An 18,726-nucleotide genomic window follows, 5' to 3' on the forward strand; every position below is an offset into this window, starting at 1 on the left:
CTATAGAGCGTTCTGTTCCTCTACTGTGTGAATGCAGCTAATTGAAATACTCTTCTGTTGAAGGTTGTTGCCTATCGCTTTCTTGGCCATGCTGCCTTATAGCAACTGGTGCCACCTCGGCGGTGACATGAACAATATAGACCATTTTATGCAGCTTATGTAACATGAAAGACATCAGACTTTAGTTTCCGAATTTAAAGGATGTAAACTGCTGGTAATTTTCAAGCACAGTTTTGTTTCAAATAAAAGATGTAGTGCTGAACACTCTCCATGCCCATACGGATGATCGAAACGCATGAGCTGCATCCTCGCATTACCATGAGCTGTCCGTACACTGTGAGCTGCTTGGTATGCGCCACAGGCAATGAATGAACTGTGGCACACGGCACACGGGCAGTGCATCGCAGGCAACGCAATCATAGTGAGCGGTGATGCGTGGCCGTGAACAAATCTCGGGAATCCATTTCCCGTACTTTTGCACATGGGTTGTTTGTTTTGGATGATACAAATATTTTTCACAACCCTGAGAGATTTGTACAATCGAATCTGCTGTAGTGCTAGTTAACTGGCACCGCTTCACATGGAGAGAACAGAGAGATAATCCATGTTCTCCATTTTGTAAAACCAATTTCCAAATCGATTTCTGGAAAAAGTTTTAAAGCTGTAGTGGAAAAACCCTCAAGCTTTCACTTTTGAACTTAATACAACTTTATGCAGAACAGTCAGCGTGGAAAGTTGGCCTGGCTGGTTTTCTAGCATCACAGAAAAGAAACAGATGATGAGACAAGAACACGACAGGTCGTGCGCTAAAGCACATCCAGCCTCTTTGTCCCCACCTGAGCGGTTGGAAAATGACCACAAGAGCATAGTCACACCCCAAAGCCCATTCCTTGAGCTGCAGTGTGTGCAATGGTGCAATATCAATGCACGCAGCCTCATACCTTGGCACCAATAGAGGTGGTTCAATCACACTCACACTCACGGCCACTCGCACTCACATCCACTCATTCACACACTCATGTCCACTCACACTTGCAACCACTCACTCACATTCCCACTCATGACCACTCGCACTCACAACCACTCACTCACACTCATGACCACTCGCACCCACAACCACTCACTCACACTTGCACTCATGTCCACTCACACTCACAACCCCTCACTCACACTCATGTCCACCCACACTCACAACCACTCACTCACACTCGCACTCATGTCCACTCACACTCCCATCCACTCACTCGCACTCACAACCACTCACTCATACTCACTCACACTCATGTCCGCTCACTCTCATTCACGTTCACTCACTCTTTCCTTGTTTGCTAAGAACGGAGGGGTTGAGAGACTTACTGCCGCTGCCGACTGCCTGCCCTCATGGCTCCCCTAGCATAGCCTGTGTCTCAAAGATGGGGTGCTGAGCGGCCCAGGCTTTGTCGGGCTATTTGGCCAATTTTCACTGCTTCACTGCTCGATGAAAGTGGTCACTGATCACGCATATTCCATGCACTGAATGGTACGCACGTGCACTTCCAGGCTTGCTGCTGAGACGATGAGTGCCAGTTCAGCGTCAGCTAAGATGCTTAGAGACATTTTTGAACGGTGTCCATACGCGCGCGCAGGGTTCTCCATGAAAATGAGCCATGTTTCATGCGCAGACCACCTGTGCATCCGCGTGGTGATAGGGGGCGCTTACATTTCACCTGATTATTCTTTAACGTCGTTCGCGGAATAATGCGTATGCAGGTAACTTGTGAGTCATTTTGTTGCGCGCGCCATTCTGAAACTAAAAGACTTTAGTGGAAAAAAGCGCTATCCAGAAGTTCTCAGAGGAAATCCTAGTATCTGGTTCAAAGGATATCATGCTGTCCAGATATCAATGTGGGTAGGATTGTGGAAATCGATGCGTGCTAAGGGAAGCTAATCCACTTACTTCACTGAAAACACGAAAAATAAACAAAATCGCATTTCACAAGCTCATTTCGATTTGTAAGAAAAGAACAGTAGCGCAATCAAGACGAACACAAGAGAGGACCACACAGGACTAGCGCTAAACTTCATCTAACTTTATTTACTAACAGCGCAGCAAATATAAGGAAAACCAGGACACGTGCAGAGAGATACCAGTTTCCACACAACACTATCTACAGAACCGTTCAAGATACGCCATTTCCGATTTGAAGAGGTTCACCGACGTATCGCTAACACAAGATACACCTCTCTTCCCGTGTGGTCCTCTCTTGTGTTCGTCTTGATTGCGCTACTGTTCTTTTCTTACAATATGCACCATCTAGCCCAACAAAAAGTTCTTCTAAATCATTTCGATTTGACTCCCCCAGTGACAAAGCTTCGGCGCCAAGTAGGTCAGGTTTTCGCGTGGGTCCGGCCCAATCAACAAATTACGGCCAGAGCAAAGGTCTGCAATGCACACACCTGGGCACTCACATACAAAAAAAAACCTAAGAGTCCACTGCAGCACTCGAGATCCCATCTTACGGTAGTTATTGCCAAGAAGCGGACAGTCGTTGTTTCAGCAGTAAGCATCGTAACTCTTGTGTATACGAGATCGAGCCGTGCGGGGAGCGTGGCAAGATACACCTGTCTATATTTTCAGGACTGGCAATGCGAAATTCGATAAAGGATCTCACAAAACTTGTAGCGGCACATTGCATCCGCGAAGGGTCTGCGCTCGTGCCAATGGTGAACTACAAATGCAACGAAATATTGCCGTTCCTGTGCCAGCGGAATCCTCTGCTTTGGTTGTCCAAAGACACGAGCATGATGCCTTATGCTGCCTCGAGCGCCCTCAGTAGTCAATATTTGCTTCCCTCAGCTCTCAACAACATGAAAATAGCTAAGCGGGTATCGTGGTCGCGAAACATACGTGACAGACTTCGCTGTCGCATCCACCCACCACTCACATCCACTCATTGCCACTCACGTCCACTCACAACCACTCATTGCCACTCATGTCCACTCATTGCCACTCACAACCCCATCACAACCACTCATTGCCACTCATGTCCACTCACAGCCACTCATCAAACATGTCCACTCACTACTCACCTCTACTCACGCTCACATCCACTCACTCGCACTCACACTCATCCCCACTTACACTCACATCCACTCACTCACACTCACACTCATGGCCACCCATGCTGACATCCACTCACTCGCACTCACACTCACTACCACCGGCACTCATATCCACTCACTCGCACTCACACTCGCGTCTACTCAAACTCACAACCACTCACTCGCACTCACACTCGTGACCACCCTCACTCACATCCACTCACTCGCACTCACACTCACGTCCACTGACTCTCACGACCACTCACTCACACTCACAGACGTGAGTGTGAGTGAGGCGATATGAGTGCACTCATGAGTGAGTGTGCCGACCTATGTGCAGCCTGCAGCCAGCATGGCAGACCAGTTGCATGCAATTACGTTTGCTGAGGCATGTTAAAGGGCACCTGCCCAGGGTGAGGACATTTTTCAAAAACAAGCCTACTGCATAGATGAGGCATCGAAGATAACCTATGCAAAATACTAGAGCCATGCCCGCCTTGAAAAGCTGTAAAAATTCAAATCAAAGCCCGCTCATTCCTTCTTCCCACAAGCAAACGTCCACACCCTCTACTCTCGCTCGTTTGACATCATACGGAACACTTTCGCTAAAGGCATTCCATTGGTGCGTCGTTCTGACTGATGGGAGAAGGTTGGGCGTAGCCCGGGCATTGCATCGTCTGCTCAACGCTTCCTGCAGCGCCTTCCGTTTTGGCACATGCCTACAAACCTGTATGAAGGAAAAAAAACTGAGGAGAGAGCGTCCAGCGAGAGCCTTGAACCGTAGTCATAAAAGGTAAAAATTAGTAAAACAGAGATTCGGTTCCCCACCACCGTGATCATGTCGAGAGATAGTGGTCTGCATGCGCGCTCCTTTCTCAGTTTTTTTGCCTCTATGCGGACCCCCCAAAACAAGGTTTTAGTTACTTGTGCGTATGCCGCGTTGGAGTGGAGAAAAACACAAACACACGGAATACATAAACACACACGGAGAAAAGCAAATGGGCAGTTGCTGGGTACACGGTTTGCCGTGTGTTTCGAACAAAACCGACTCCCACCCCTCCGGTCATGAAACAATGGGGAGGCTTAAAAAAAAAAAATGAAAAGGTGGCTCGCTAACTGGGGTTGACAAACAGATGTGTGAAAGAATGTGCTCGCTAACAAGTTTAGGTGGTCGAGCCGATCGCGCCTCTCGATCGTTCAGTGAGTGGAGAAAATGCAACGACACTGTTTCGTCGTTGGATGCGCACGCAGTGACTGGAGTTGAACCACAATCCGGCATAGATTTCCAGGAGATTATGAGTTGAGTCATGTCTGGCTCCAACGCATCAGCCTTCCTGACACAAATGTAAAGAATGTGGTGGTCTGCAGAAGACACTTCGCTCCGGACGACTGCATCCACGACCCAAGCAACTGGGGAGAGGAAGGACAAAGAAAAAAAGCACAACGAAACACCGCGAGGACACCCAAAGAGCAAAATAGAGAGGGCTTAGGAAATCCGCCTCTCTAATCTCCCCCCCCCCCCCTCAAACAGAACGGGTAGCCAAAACCAAGAAAAGAATTCTTTTCAAGGCGGGGCCATGACGTAGACGTGTGACACACTCCACCAGACACCATGCCTCCCGCTAGCATCAGAGGAGGAAGGGCGATTTTCCTTTGCGGAGCCTACTTGACGAGGTGCGAGAGAGAAAAATCTCGAGGAGGGAACGGAAGGAGAGGAGCATGGCGAAGTAGTTGATTGCGATGGCTGTAACTACGCTTTCGACCAGAGGGTAGTCAGTTGCCCTTTAAAGGAGTATTGACACCTAATTGTGGTGGCATGTTTTTTTTCTCTACAATGATGCGGAAGACACTACTATGCGTGAATAGCCATTTTGTATTCACCTAAGACTGCTACATTATTTATAATTGATTTTTCTGTCATGCTGTCTCGATTTCGGTTTCAACAGCTGAATGATGGCTGCGATGTCAACATGAGGCTTATAGGTCACGTGAGGCACGGAAAAGCGTCGATATAATCCCATTCACTGCTTCATCATTTAAAATTCACTACAGTGCTGAAGCCAGCTTCCTCAAGAGCAGAAAAGACAACGAATGTGGAAGCAGCGATTATGATGTAGTTTTTCATGCGTCACGTGACCTATAACCAACAGCTGCGTTATAGGAGGGGGAGGTGCTTCACACCGAGCGCCGCGGTCTCGCATGCATAATTAGACGAACTGGGATGAAATTTTAGATGTGCGTATCTCAGGACATAGGCGTGTTACTAAAATTGTACAAAATGGAATAGCCCTGAAAAGCAAATGCCTCCATGTTCTCAATATAAATATGCATGCTTACAACAGGCGATAAAAAGTTAACAATTTTCAGCTAATTACTGAATTTATGCAGACAATTATTACCCCAATTTGTGTCCACCTGGCCGCATTACCAAGGAGCAAAAGCGGCATTAGTGTAAGGCTTTTCGTATTAAAAAAAAAAATCAGTAAAGTCTAACTTTTAACACCCTGTATCTCTTCGAGATCAAATTCTCTGTTTTTCATCTACATCAGCCAGTTCAGCCACGCTTTCATGCACACTTATGCTTGCCTCACTCAAAAGCAACTGATTAGACTCAGCCACCTCCTTATTCTTGTGAGCCAGGACAGCTTTCATCAGCCGCTATGCTGACTGAAGCACCGTCGACAGTTCTGCCTATAGAGCACAAAAAGCCTGCACTAACCCTGCAACTATGTGTAGAGCTCCATTTTTTAAACAAAAGGCAGAGCGCCAGAGCCACTGTGTTGCATAACTGAAACAATTAGTAAAGTGCAAACACAGCAACACCATGCAGCTGTGCCCATTTATAACTAACACTAGCCTAGCCCGAATGAGAACGACATGGCATTAACAATGTGCACCGTGACTATGGCACCGAGTCAGACAAATCGGATGCCCCTGGACATGGTGCTAGGCTGCAACGAAAACAAGGTGCCAGAGCCCCACGTGCTGAAACGTGCCGCGCGGCCACGATCTTCATCAAGAACATCGGCGTCAAAAATATTCAGCCCACAATGAGAGAACTACGGGCATAGAAACAAGTATGCAACAGAAAGCAGGAAAAAAATCACCCACGTGAGCCCAGAATTGCCCCCCATCTTGAAGGAACTTCGTGCTCCCTGCGAGGTGAGGCTACCTGAGTAATATGTCAATCTCACGGGACAGATGCGGAGTGGACAGAGTGAAAGCTCATTAATTCAAACTTCAAGGAACCTGAAAAAGTGCTCCAATTATTTAAAGTTCAAATTATCGGATGATCCCGATACAACTGGGAAGAACCGCTTTCATCGCGGTACATTTTTTTGGGTTAAAGACTGCACAATGGTTGTCTGCTGTTGAGATGGGCACAGCGTAACAGTAACTAGTTTTTATATTTCTATCAATGATTTATTGCGTGCGCATTGCCTGGTGCGTCAAAGCAGAACAGCTGCAAAATGATTAAGGCTCCGTGGCATCTCTGACGTAGCGATGGAGCCCTCTCACAAGCGGGTGTGTCATGAGTGAGAAGGCGCACAGTGCTGGTATAGTGTTCTAGAACTGGAAAGTGTGCTGTCCACAGCGCGGAGCAATGGGGCAAGGTGGTCGCTGGAGCAATGAAAAGCATAGAGGGTGCTCGTTGTAAGAGGACTGCTGTCGTATCGCTCACGGCATGGAGAAAACATGCGCAGCGTCTGCTTCTGTACTTCATTTCATGCGTAGTTTTCTCCCAAGTCACGTTGTTTTGCTGTTGTGCCATGGTACAATGTGCAGAGAGACGTCACAACAAGAGAGACTGTGTGCGCTTTGTAGGGCACAACAGCAGCAGCTGCTCGTGGAAAGAAGCGTGAACCTTGTTTGGCACTCTGCTGGTAGCCCATCAATGCGACTTAAGCTTATTCACGGTACGTCAAAAAAAAAAGACTATGGCAATTGCGTTCGGTATTGTGAGACAGTTTACTGGAATAAAGACAACCCTACACCACACTAGTTCCTAGTTGTGCTGATGTTAAAATTTAGCAAATTCGCTATTCTTTACTGACAAATACTCCGCTTTGCCCAGGGTGTGTTAGCAGGACGATTGATAGCTTTGAAAATAACAAATCATTGCTACTGTACACTTGATCACTGTACAAATAGTACCACTCTGTTATGATTCACGATGAGAATGAATTAGCATAAAGGGCCGTCTCAGTGGCTCAGTGGTTATGGCACTCGGTTGTTAACCCAAAAGACGCGGGTTCGATCTTGGCTACGGCGGTTGAATTTTGATGAAGGTGAACTTCTAGAGGCCCGTGTGCTGTGCGATGTCAGTGCACATAAAAGAACCACAGGTGGTCAATATTTCTAGAGCCCTTCTCAACGGCGTCCCTCATAGCCTGAGTCGCTTTGGGACGTTAAACCCCCATTAACCATAAACCACGAGTTAGCATAAAGGTTCGTCCTAGTCTGGTATTCTCGAATTTGGAAGTCATGATCAGTTCGTTTGGGTATGTAATGCGGTTGTTTTAAGCAAATATCTTTATTGTAGCGTAAGCTGCACTGGCGGAGGTTGAGCAGTTTCGCGTGGCTCCTGGAAAGCCATGCTGAACATGCGCAAGGAGCAGTGACGTCACACGGCGCACAGCTGGCGTGCCTCACCACGTGCGCTCGCCTTCCTTTCCTTAAAATGATCGGAGTGTAAAATGTTGACAACGCCAACGCCAATGAACACAGTGAACTCCGACAGCCTATGGCTTCAGCGCCGCATTTCTGGCACAACCTTGGCAATGCCTGCAGCCCGCATCTCTCTCTCATCACCCCACGCACCTATAAGCACGATTCAGGCGTCCACTGACCCAGGAAGCCATTATATGCACTTCCTTTCCTTAAAATGATTGGAGTGTAAAACGTGGTCAACGCCAACGCCAATGAACACAATGAACGCCGATGGCCTATGGCTTCAGGGACGAATTTTTGGCACAACCTTGTCAATGCTTGCAGCCCACTTCTCTCTCTCATCACCCCATGTACCTATAACTCTTTCCCTACCGTGCCGATTGAGCATCGTTAGCCCACTAACAATCATTTCATGCCCTGATTTCAGAACCTTCTGCATTGCTAATGACCCCGCTGCAGACACAGCTTGTAGGCAAGGGACCAAAGTTTTGTTTCTGATGTAGTTTTCTTTGTCCCGCGAGGGGGCACTTTCTAACACGCTGCGAAGAAATGAAGACGCGGACCTGCGCTCATTGCCCGCCATGTTGCCCGCAGATGACGCCTTCGCCGCTCGACTTCGGAGCTTTCCGCGTTGCATACAGGCACGATGCGCATCTGGCTTGTAGCCGGAGAACTGAAGTTTTGTTTCCAACATAGTTTTTTTTGCCCCAACAAAACTGCATTTTTTTAATGCACTCCGAAGATGCAGTACCATCAAAGTCGCTTGGCAGCCTCCACATGCGCGCCATGCGCTCTAAAACATAGCAAATCTCCGGACCCGTTCCGTCTGCGAGTGACTTAATCGATGACCTGTGCAACGAGCCTGAAAATGTTGCAAGGCACCGAAGATGATTTAATTTTCACATCGGTGATGACGGAAACCAGCTTGAAACACAGGCGGCTGCGCTCCGATGCACAACTATAGGGTTTCTAGTTATTGTTTGTAGCAAGAATACTATTCAAGACGGAAATGATTTTTTTTTTTTCAGATAGTGGCCAATAGAGTAACAAACATTTTGCATATTTCAGAAAATTTAACATTTTTTCCTTTTTTAGATGCAAGTGTGTCTTTGCTAGTTTTGTTCAATTTTTTCCTAAAATCTCGTTTTTAGCAAATAAAATTTTTTGTTACAACATGAAATTTGTCGTTTAAACTTATATGAATAGAAAGCACCTTTATACAGGTCTGTTTTTGGGTATTGCAATAAATATTGAATGCAATAGTTTTTACAGAAAAAAAATGTACTGAAACCGTTAGAAAATGGTTATTTTCCCCATGGTACGGAAAGGGTTAAGCATGATTCAGGCGTCCACTGACCCAGGGAGTCATTATGTGCACTTCCTTTCCTTCAAATGATCGGAGTGTAAAACGTGGTCAAAGCCAACGCCAATGAACACAATGAATGCCGACGGCCTATGGCTTCAGCAGCGCGTTTCTGGCACGACGTTGTCAGTGCCAACGCATGCAGCGCACACCTGTCACTACCGCCACTTAGCTTAAAGCACAGTTGAGGTGTCCGCTGTTCCAAGAGAGCAGTTATGCGCCTTCCCTCCGGTTCAGGTGTCCAACGAGATGTGAACACCTCGCCCTCACCTCACACTATGTATATCCTGGCATAGCAGAGCTAAGCCACTGCCAATTTTTTTTTATCTACACAGAGTTTTCTTTGACGAGACAACAGCGCTTCAAATCTCAATTCACTTTTCATTTTAGTACAGTTTTGTCCTTGCTGATACTGTCGCATCGCAAACATTAGTTAACTATAAAAATTAGCGTTATATTTCTGTGTTTTAATGTGATGGTGATCGAATATTAACCATAAAAAGGGATTACAAAAATATCGCAAGCATTACACATCCCAGAATTTTTCTCACTGTTCTTCCAACATTGATTTTTCAACTAAAAGGGCTTATCTGCACAATTTTGCTAATTAACCATTCACTATTATCATATATGGGACACCCTGTACTGCTGACGCCGTGGTAGTTATTGTAGTGCGCGTCATCCTCATCAGCGCCTGTCCATGTCTTTTCTGTCATCTTCCTTCCACACTGTTTTCTGCGTTGGCTCCTGGAAGGCCACTGTGATTACAGCTAACCATTTGCGGTGTCCGTGTCGAAGAAAGAGACTGAAGAGATCTTTCTCGCATACATCGAAAACAGACGCGGCCACGCCCCGCTGCGAGGACCCCCTCTTCTCCCAGTGGCCTCGACGGTGCAGCGAGCGACGATACTTGAAGGTTCCAGCATCAACTAGAAAACCTGGAGAAAGATGCACAGCTTTATGCGGGCTGTGCGGCTCCCTCTTTTCTAACGGCCTAAGCAATGTGAAATAAAGTGTCCGGTATCATCCGTTTACTTCCTTTCTCCAAATGCTTTCTGCATAGCTCTATCATCATGCAAAGTGTATGAATTAAGTACCAATTCTGCGCAGGCTACCCTTCCTGCAAAGCCTGTTTAAAACTGCACGTTCGATAGCCTAACTAGGCGGCTATAATAACGGCGTTTACATAAACGTGCCAGATATGCAATTCCCACAATACATTCAGAAAATTTCATACTTTTTTAAGGAAGCTTAACCGGTTTTGATATTACAGCACTGGTCATAGCTGCCTTCCTGTGCACACTTTCTTTCACGACTGCCAGCCACACTTCTAGAGAATGGCGATCATTAGGCATGAAACGCCTCAGTCGGATATATTAGGTGAAGAATATTGCGCCGTGATGACAAATTTCACACAAATTGCGGCAACAAAGGCAGCTCGCCAAGCTGTCTGCCCAGCATCCATAGCACTCCTCTTAAATGCAGTGTCCACTCGTACCACCCTGAGCTTTTATCGGTGAAGCGATCTGCTCTACGACCCCGGACGGCACGCTTCCCAGTTCTAGAACACTATAGTTTTGGCGTCCTCACTGGAATGGAAGAATGATGTAGATGGAAACATGGGGAACATGCAGCGGCATCAATCAGCATCTGAAATGGCATGCAGCTATGCTTTGTTGGCTGGCTGCTGTGTGGCAAACCGAAACCAAACTATGGTTCCATATTGAAATCAAGTGGTCAGACTGTCTTTGGGAATGGGGGCACCAAATTAACGAAGTCAAATTAACAACCTTTCACCGTTTTCAACACTTCCTGTCCTTCCCCATCGTTCCTCTTTCCCCCTTGCTGCTAAACCTGAGCAACTGCATGACTATTATTCTTAAGCGGACGGGCTGATTGCGCCTTGCAGCTATTTTTGCTGTCAGCCGCACTGCCAGTGATATTCTCACAAACGAACTTTACAAGAATAACTGCCATTTACTCGGCAAAAAAATTTGACTGCACAGCACTGAACACTGCCAACACGTGCGTTCAATGCAAGGAGAGTGGGCGAGAGCCATTAAGAGCATGAGGACACTGCTGACCTCAGGCAAGGGGGATTGTGTGCAAGCAAGGTTAAAGCCTGTGTGTGCACTGCTATTCCATAGTTGTGGTATTTCAAGGCACACAGTGAATCAGCACAGCACAGATGTACAACACTTCTCTTGCTTTTCTTACACCCATACTATGCTTTGCCTAAACGCTAAGCATTTAGAACTACTTTCTGCGTGGTCCAAGTTTTGGCTATTGTTTTTTTCTCAATTACTGGAGACCAAGGATGCTTTGGGAGTGCACTGGCTGCTCTTGCAACATCAGCTGCTTACTGCCTCGACTGAGCAGAGTTACTGGAGATGGCAGCTAGCTGCACCAAATACTGACCTTAACCGGAAGGCACAAGGTCAGAAATATGCCTGAAGCAATTTTATTTTACACAGAGGGCATAAGAAATCAGAGACAAACGTTACAGTACTGCTTGACCGATCTGACTAAAGTTAGTCTCAAGGGGGCACATTAGTATCAATAAAATAACCTTTAACACCCAACACCAGGCCTCCTATAAAATTGACACATTCGACACATCAACTCACTTGGCTGGATGATATTTTCAACTCAGTACTGATCTTTTATGCAGCATCTTTAAAGATCTCAGGAATAGGAATCTCATTGTTGATGGCAATCATTTTCGAACCAAACAGCGGCTGGTCAACACAACATCCATAATGGCTTTGAAAACAGTATACAATACAAATGTGAAAGATATTATTCCACGAATAAAATAAACCCTTCTTAAAATTTCGTCTGCTGCTTTCATTGAATCAATGTGTTTCTTTGCTCAATAATTACCTGTTACAGTAGTAGGCCTTAATGCAGTGTGTGTTTTGACACTGCTGATGAGAAACTGAAAAAAAAAAACCAAATGTGTTGTAGCAAAAGCACAGGGTTATTTCATTCCATGTCGTTCTCAAACAGTTCTTATTAATAAACTAATTTTATTAATTAATTATCATTAAACTAATTTTATTATTAATAAACTAATAAGGCTAACTTTAGTACTACTCTACATACTGCAATATCAGCTGTGCCTGACCGGTTGCATGCAAGTCCTTACCAAATTTGTGTGGTCCTTGCGATTTGCAATAGCTTTCCGCAAGTGGTCAACATTTTCTGTTAGCTTTGTGTCACCACTTTCAAAAGCCATGCAAGATTGCAAGCTTTCAATGGAGGTAGAGCAGATGGTTTCCGTGAGCCCATGAATAAACTTTTGTGTGGAAGCACTCTCGTAGGTTGCACCAGGTGCTCTGTGAATCCTGTTCAGAGGTACGCGAGTTGAGTCATCACAATAAAGAGAGGGAAAAGAAAATGCTAAAGATGATCCCACCATCTTCACCACTTGAAAAAGCAAATTTACTATTCTCACCCCTTTTAAACAAAACTATTAAAAGACTATTCCTCTCTTGGCAGTGATATTTGTATGGCCAAACCAGGCACATAGCCACAAACTTTTTTCGGGAGGCCGACGGCAATTTTTTTACCGATGAAGGGGTTGAGCTCGATTTCAAGGGAAGGGGGGGGGGGGGGGGGGGGGGGGGGGATCGGGCCCCCCCTTGGATATGCATGCGCCTGGGCCACACATAACAGACATGTGCTTTGGAGCTCTCACCGAGACAAACCTTAAAGTCTGGATTTCTTTTTCACGAGTGCTCAAGTAAGAAAAGATGAACCAAGCATGCCAGAAAAACACGCGCAGAAAGTATCTGTGAATCTCTGATATACAGTATGACATTTTCTGCCCTTACGCGGCTCACTTCAGTGCTCACTTGTAGCAGGCTAGCTGCATTGCCGTCTGAATATAGCTGTCCAAACTTAGCTTGCAAGACTTGATCAATTCTTTTCCATACCCTTTGTACTTGTAAATAAAAAGGTCCAAGTCAGCCATGAGCCTGCAAACAAGAATTCACATGCATGCACATCACAGTCCTTACACTCAAAGTTTAATAGGAAATACAAACTGGAGAGTAAGAATACAATAAAGCCTATCAGCGAGCTGCATTAGGTTAGGCCAAATTTTCTGAAAAATTGCAGATTTCAACATTTTTTGCTGAACTGTGTGTTACAAGTTATATTTTTTTTATGATATTGCACTTGTAGACATCAGTTGGAATGATAGAATGATGGGAATATTTAACTGTCTGAATTCTCTTGAAAGGTAGACTCTGGTAACAAACAAAGTTCTGCTGAGGCCTTGATATGCTTTCCCCCCCCCATCTGCTCAAGCGAGCCAGTGTATCAAGTGTTATGGCAGCAACATGCTCACATGCTTTTACAGGAAGACTCATAGTATTGACACCCATGGAAAGCATTATGTTAAAACCTTGTTGATACGCTTCCGGTTCATTTCCTGGTTCATACACTCAAAATCACAGGTGAAAAAAATTTCCCATTGAGTTACACTATTTTTCTTCTGGTTAATTTGTTCCTGATAACATGATTTCCCAGTTACTTTGCTCAAAATTTCAACAAATCCTGGCCGTACAATACGTTTAGTGACCAACTACATGAGCGCAAACATACAAGTTGGCCGAACATGGGGGGCTCGCAACATGGAAGAGCTGGAATGCAGTAGAAGTCAATTGACCTGGTGACTCCTCAGCAATGCCTCAATGCAAAGGGGACAAGCATCTAAAACTAAACTGTTCTACATATGAGCAGGATGTTCCAGCAGGGATGCGACATGAAGAGAAGAAATGCAGCTGCTTTTTTGCAGTGCCTAAGGGTTAGGGGGTGAAACGTTTGAGAACTACTACAATGCGCATGCATACAAACGTTCCGGGTTTGGGCAGTGCAGCATGAAGAGGAAGAACACTAAGACAGTCAACTGCTATGGTGGCTTCCCTACAGAGCACTGATGAAAGGGGGCAAAGCATTAAAAAACAACACAGAAGAGATCTCGCCTGCTTTCACCTTCACCATCACTGGATCGGATGTGTTAAGTTTCTTCCGCACTAAGGACAACGCAAATGTAGACACTAGAGCACTAGAAAAGGAGCTTCTCAGATCTTGCACCAAGAAATGCAAATCGATATTTTTACGACAAGAAACTGTCAGTTCAAAAGTGTACCTCATTCAGCAGTTACATTTTTTAAAATTCGGAGGTTTACATTATAAGGCTCATCAGCTGTGAATAAAAGCTAACTTCTCAACGACCTTGGGCTATCAAGGCAAAGCGCGCGGATTATACTGTTGAGAAAGAGTCTTTACAAACATGGAAAGAAGGCAGCATGGACCACTGAGAGTGAAGAGCATGGAAAGAAAAAACTCACAACTAAGCAGCATGAAACAAAGCAGATTGACGAGAAGCAGCAGGAAGGCAGCCGGTGTGGCATAAAAGGTCGCATGCGTTAATTCACAGAAGGCTTTGCTGCACTTGTTTCTGTCATGCTGTCATGTGCTTCTGAAGTGTTGCCTCGCGAATGATGTGGACATCTCACACATATGAAGGAAACCAACATTCTATGAAACCATGAATGGGCAATTAGCAGCGCAACTGTCTTTCATCTGAAAAGATAATTTATTAGGTCGCGAGTTTGGGTCCCAGCAGTATGTGGTTCATTTTTTTCTATACATTCTAACATTTTTGAGGTGAAAAATGATTACGTTACTAATTTCCTATTCATCAACACAACAAACAAAACAAACAAACAAAAGTAAACATTCTCCTCTGCTTTCCTTGGTTTCAATGACTGTTGGCTTTCTTCATATGAATGTCTTAATAAGCTTCTCTTTTTCCTTGCCTTGTTTGCCCAACAGACAGCTTTAGGAAGACAATGCAGTGTTTGTGCTTGGCCCTCAGCTATGGTTGGTCTGAGCATATTGAAGAAAAGCTATAATTGTACCATTTGTTTTTCCCATGTTCCTGAATGTTGTAACTCCCTGAGTTACATTTGTGCAAACGTGGTAATAGTAGAGGCAAAAAAACGAGGCAAATTTTCTGTATAGCCCAGCATCCATACTGGGGGCTTCCTTTAGTTGTGGTACTGCATTTACACGAATGTAAGTCGAGTAGAATGTAAGCCTACCCCCCCCCCCCCCCCCCCCTCATATCATGTCAGGAAAAAGAAAAAGGAAGGGCGTGCCCGTGGGCACATCCCACAATGAAAATGTTTAAGCCACAGGACTACAGAACAGAAAGCTGGGCAAGTTGTTTGCGATGCATAGTACAACAGCGCGGAAGATAAGGACAAACCAAAAACCAGACAGCACGAGTGCTCATGTTGTTTGGTTTTTCATTTGTCCTAGTCTTCCGCACTGTTATACATGGATCACAACCAACTTATACAGCTTTCTGTCCTTCTAAGCATCAATTCTAGTCCCTTGGGTTCTGTTTAATCTTTGTGTCTCCTACATAGTAATCCTGCCATCTTAGTTGCTAAAAAAAAAAAGCGTTCATGTTGCCTGGTTTTTCTTTTGTCCTCATCTTCTGCGTTGTTATACTATGTGCCACAAGATTACTCGTCCACCCTTGTGCCATCATCCTCACTAGTGCTCCCATTGCTATCACTGCTGCGGTCCCACAGTACATTGTCGTCCAGCGAAATCCCTCACTTCGCAAACAGCCCCACTATTAGGTGGAACAGCTGAAATTTTTGCCGCGCTACAGCCGCCGCACCTTAACCATCCGTTCCAAAATGTCACAGTAGAGATTGATAGCCCTCTCGAATGCAGCCATGAACAAGTGCTGAACACTTGCTGGACCTGAAGCACTCACGACAAATGACGAAGCATGACAGTAAAAACTGGTAAAATGTGGCCAGCTTCAAGTCAGATGCGGAACAAAGCCAAACTAGAAACTATGCGTGAGCGATGTTCGCTCTTCTATCAGCTACCGACACCGCCTAGAAGTGCTGCCATTCAGACTGGCGGTGATGCCATGATTGGAACAGCAGTCCGTCCAACTACTGACACTCCCATGAGCGCCAAGCAAAGAAAAATGGAAAAATATCGCCGAACAAGCGTGCGGAATAGCCGAATACTACTGAGGAGAGCTGCACAGGAAACAAACCTTACTGCAGCATCCCGGATATCTCGTTTGTCTCACCCTTATTGACGGTGCCATGCGTCGACCCCCCCAACTTTGGATTTTCAAATTTAAAAAGATAGGTCAACTTACAATCGTGTAAATGGTATGTTGCCATGCAGGAACAAGAGAGCTGCAGGCAAGTGCCAAGCTTTTGTAAGCTGCATCCCACTCGCAAGCATGGTCCCCACAGTTGATGCGGGATTGTGCGCCAAGCAGTGCACTGTCTGACGCTAAACTGCAACAGCCACCTTCGATTTTAATCAAGGCTCATTTGGAGTATGCAAAGCATATTTTAATAGTAGACTTGTATATTTACTATGTAAATGTTATATTTCCCATGTAATACTGCAGATTTACCATTTTCAATTTGCAGAATTTAATATTTTCCACTGCAGAAAATTTGGGGCCTTAATCTAAGACATGCATCTTGCTGGCAACAGCTAGATATATGAGCCTTATACCCCTGTAAGACGGGCCCTATCAAAGACTATTGAGTAGAGAGCCTTTGAGATTCTCAAACACTGTTGAACTCGAAGGAGTTGTGCTACTGCTACAAGGCAAACTATTGTCTTCGAGAGGTTACATCATCTCGTACCACAGTGTTGTGGCGCCACCGTCGCCACCAATTTTGTAGGCATACAAAGCAATCAGCTTACAAGTTTAACCTGTAAAGGGTAAAAAAACTATTTAATCATTAAAGCAATATTAATCACTCTTGAAATTAAGATCACTGTTTTGCACAAGCTGTATAGCATTCATGCACTTTGGAGGGGGCTAGTGTACATTGTCTTTTATCACTGGCAAAAATGGTAACATGCCTGCTGCAATGTTTTCTTTTCTGCAAAATAAGTTGTACTTTTTAAAGTTCAACATTTTTCAGAGCTGACACTGGTCTGATTTTATTCTCCAGAACATTGCTGTGAGCACTCCATGTCCAAAAGTGCATGCAGCTACCGCTCGCGCAATAGAGTTCTGATAGAGAGATATTGATAGAGTTCTGCACCACTCCATTGACTCGATATGGCCATGAGAGCTACGCATATAGCAGCACTCAAAAGGCCTTTGGGCCCACAGACTATCAGTTCGAGGGCCTTCGAAATGACCATGTGACACAAATATTAGTTTGAAGCGTAAAAGTCAATCACCGTTCGAAGCCAAGTTATGAGGACAGAAAAGATACAATGGCACTTGGACTCACCCATGATTAGTGAGAGAAAGAGGAGGAGGAGGTTGTGAGAAGAGGAAAGGTGAATGCATTCCAGCATTAGCTTCATTCAGCAGTGCAAAATGTACTGTCACTAATGGCATCTTCGGCTCAGATGCACTGCCTCCGCATTGGTGTGCAGGAAGTGATGCCAAATACAACACGAGCGCTACGTCCTTTGTACCTCCGCCGAGTATGTGAAACACTCGCAGATGGCTATCCTTACGAGCGGCTGACACCGACAACCACAGTTAGCAATTTGTACAATTGGCTAGTAGTCAGTGATTTATTAATAAAAATACAAAAAGGTAGGAAAAGATATTGCTAGCTGCAGCAATCGCTACAGGTTCTCCAGCAATAGCATGCAGGGCCGTGCTTGAATCAGACGTTTGTTGAAACGGTAGGAAATGCGGGACCCACAAGCATGCTTGTGAAATCCTGCGATTACAGTAAGTGGTGCTGTCTGGTTTCAATGCATACGCTGTAGAGCTCCAGCTAGCTCCAGCTTCACAAAAAATACGCTATAAAGTGGCGGCCAGATGAATATGTGGCACCCCACTAGTGCGCAGAAAACTCCTCGAGTGCCGTCAGCCAAAGATACTATAAGCTATGTTCGACACAGTACATACAAACACACACACTAAGCACACATCTGTAAACACAACGTCAATACACGTTAGCCCAGATGTCACTAGCACATTAATTCACATGTAGGGAAAGGAACCCTCAATTTTTTTTATTGTCCGTAATTCAATACTGACCCTAGAGAGTGAAGAACATTCCTTTTCAATGTCCTTGATAATTTCTGCAGACAAGTGAAATTCAAGCTTTCTAGGAACACTGTTAGCAGCTTTACTGGATTGCGGAGAGCCCTGCTTTTTGTCACTGAAATGTTTGAGTAGAAGCAATTTCAACTTTTTTTTTTCTGAAATGGTCAAGACCTACAGGCCATCCTACAGACCTCCAGCCACATAAAGTAATAAACACATCCACACACTAATTGCACCTCTAGCAACAAACTCTATTCAGCAACCTCTCAAAAGCAATGTAACCTTCATGTTAACAGCGTTGAGAAAATTTTTGCCATTATGAAAACAAAAGCAGAATGTGAATGCTGACAGCTGTAGCAGGGTGAAGCAATGTTTGAGACAGCCATGTAAGCAACCATGACAAGCTACAGCTGTTCACAGAGCCCATGATAGAAAAATGCTAACAAAATCTTGAGTATCTCAGCTTAGCCATACATGAAGATCTACACTGTTACTCAGTCTGCAGTGACTTCAAGAATGC

General features: G+C 45.1%; 1 long non-coding RNA gene across 9 annotated transcripts in view; it reads right to left on the bottom strand.

The window, feature by feature from the left end:
• The window catches only part of LOC149354296 (uncharacterized), a 64,460-nt gene that overhangs the window by 26,844 nt on the left and 18,890 nt on the right, over positions 1–18,726 (bottom strand). For 3 of the 9 annotated variants that reach the window (XR_016291294.1, XR_016291296.1, XR_016291288.1), the window contains 2 exons: positions 13,054–13,095; positions 7,445–12,462 (listed from right to left, as the gene is read on the bottom strand). The exons of 2 other annotated variants lie outside the window; for them this stretch is intronic. This is a non-coding gene — a long non-coding RNA (uncharacterized LOC149354296). Of the gene's footprint in view, positions 1–7,444; positions 12,463–12,739; positions 13,096–18,726 lie in introns of those variants that run through there. 4 more of the 9 variants (XR_016291293.1, XR_016291295.1, XR_016291297.1 and 1 more) reach the window with 4 other exon arrangements.

Source organism: Amblyomma mixtum, chromosome 3 (genome assembly GCF_055824585.1).
Source record: "Amblyomma mixtum isolate Tamu chromosome 3, ASM5582458v1, whole genome shotgun sequence".
NCBI lineage: Eukaryota > Metazoa > Arthropoda > Arachnida > Ixodida > Ixodidae > Amblyomma > Amblyomma mixtum.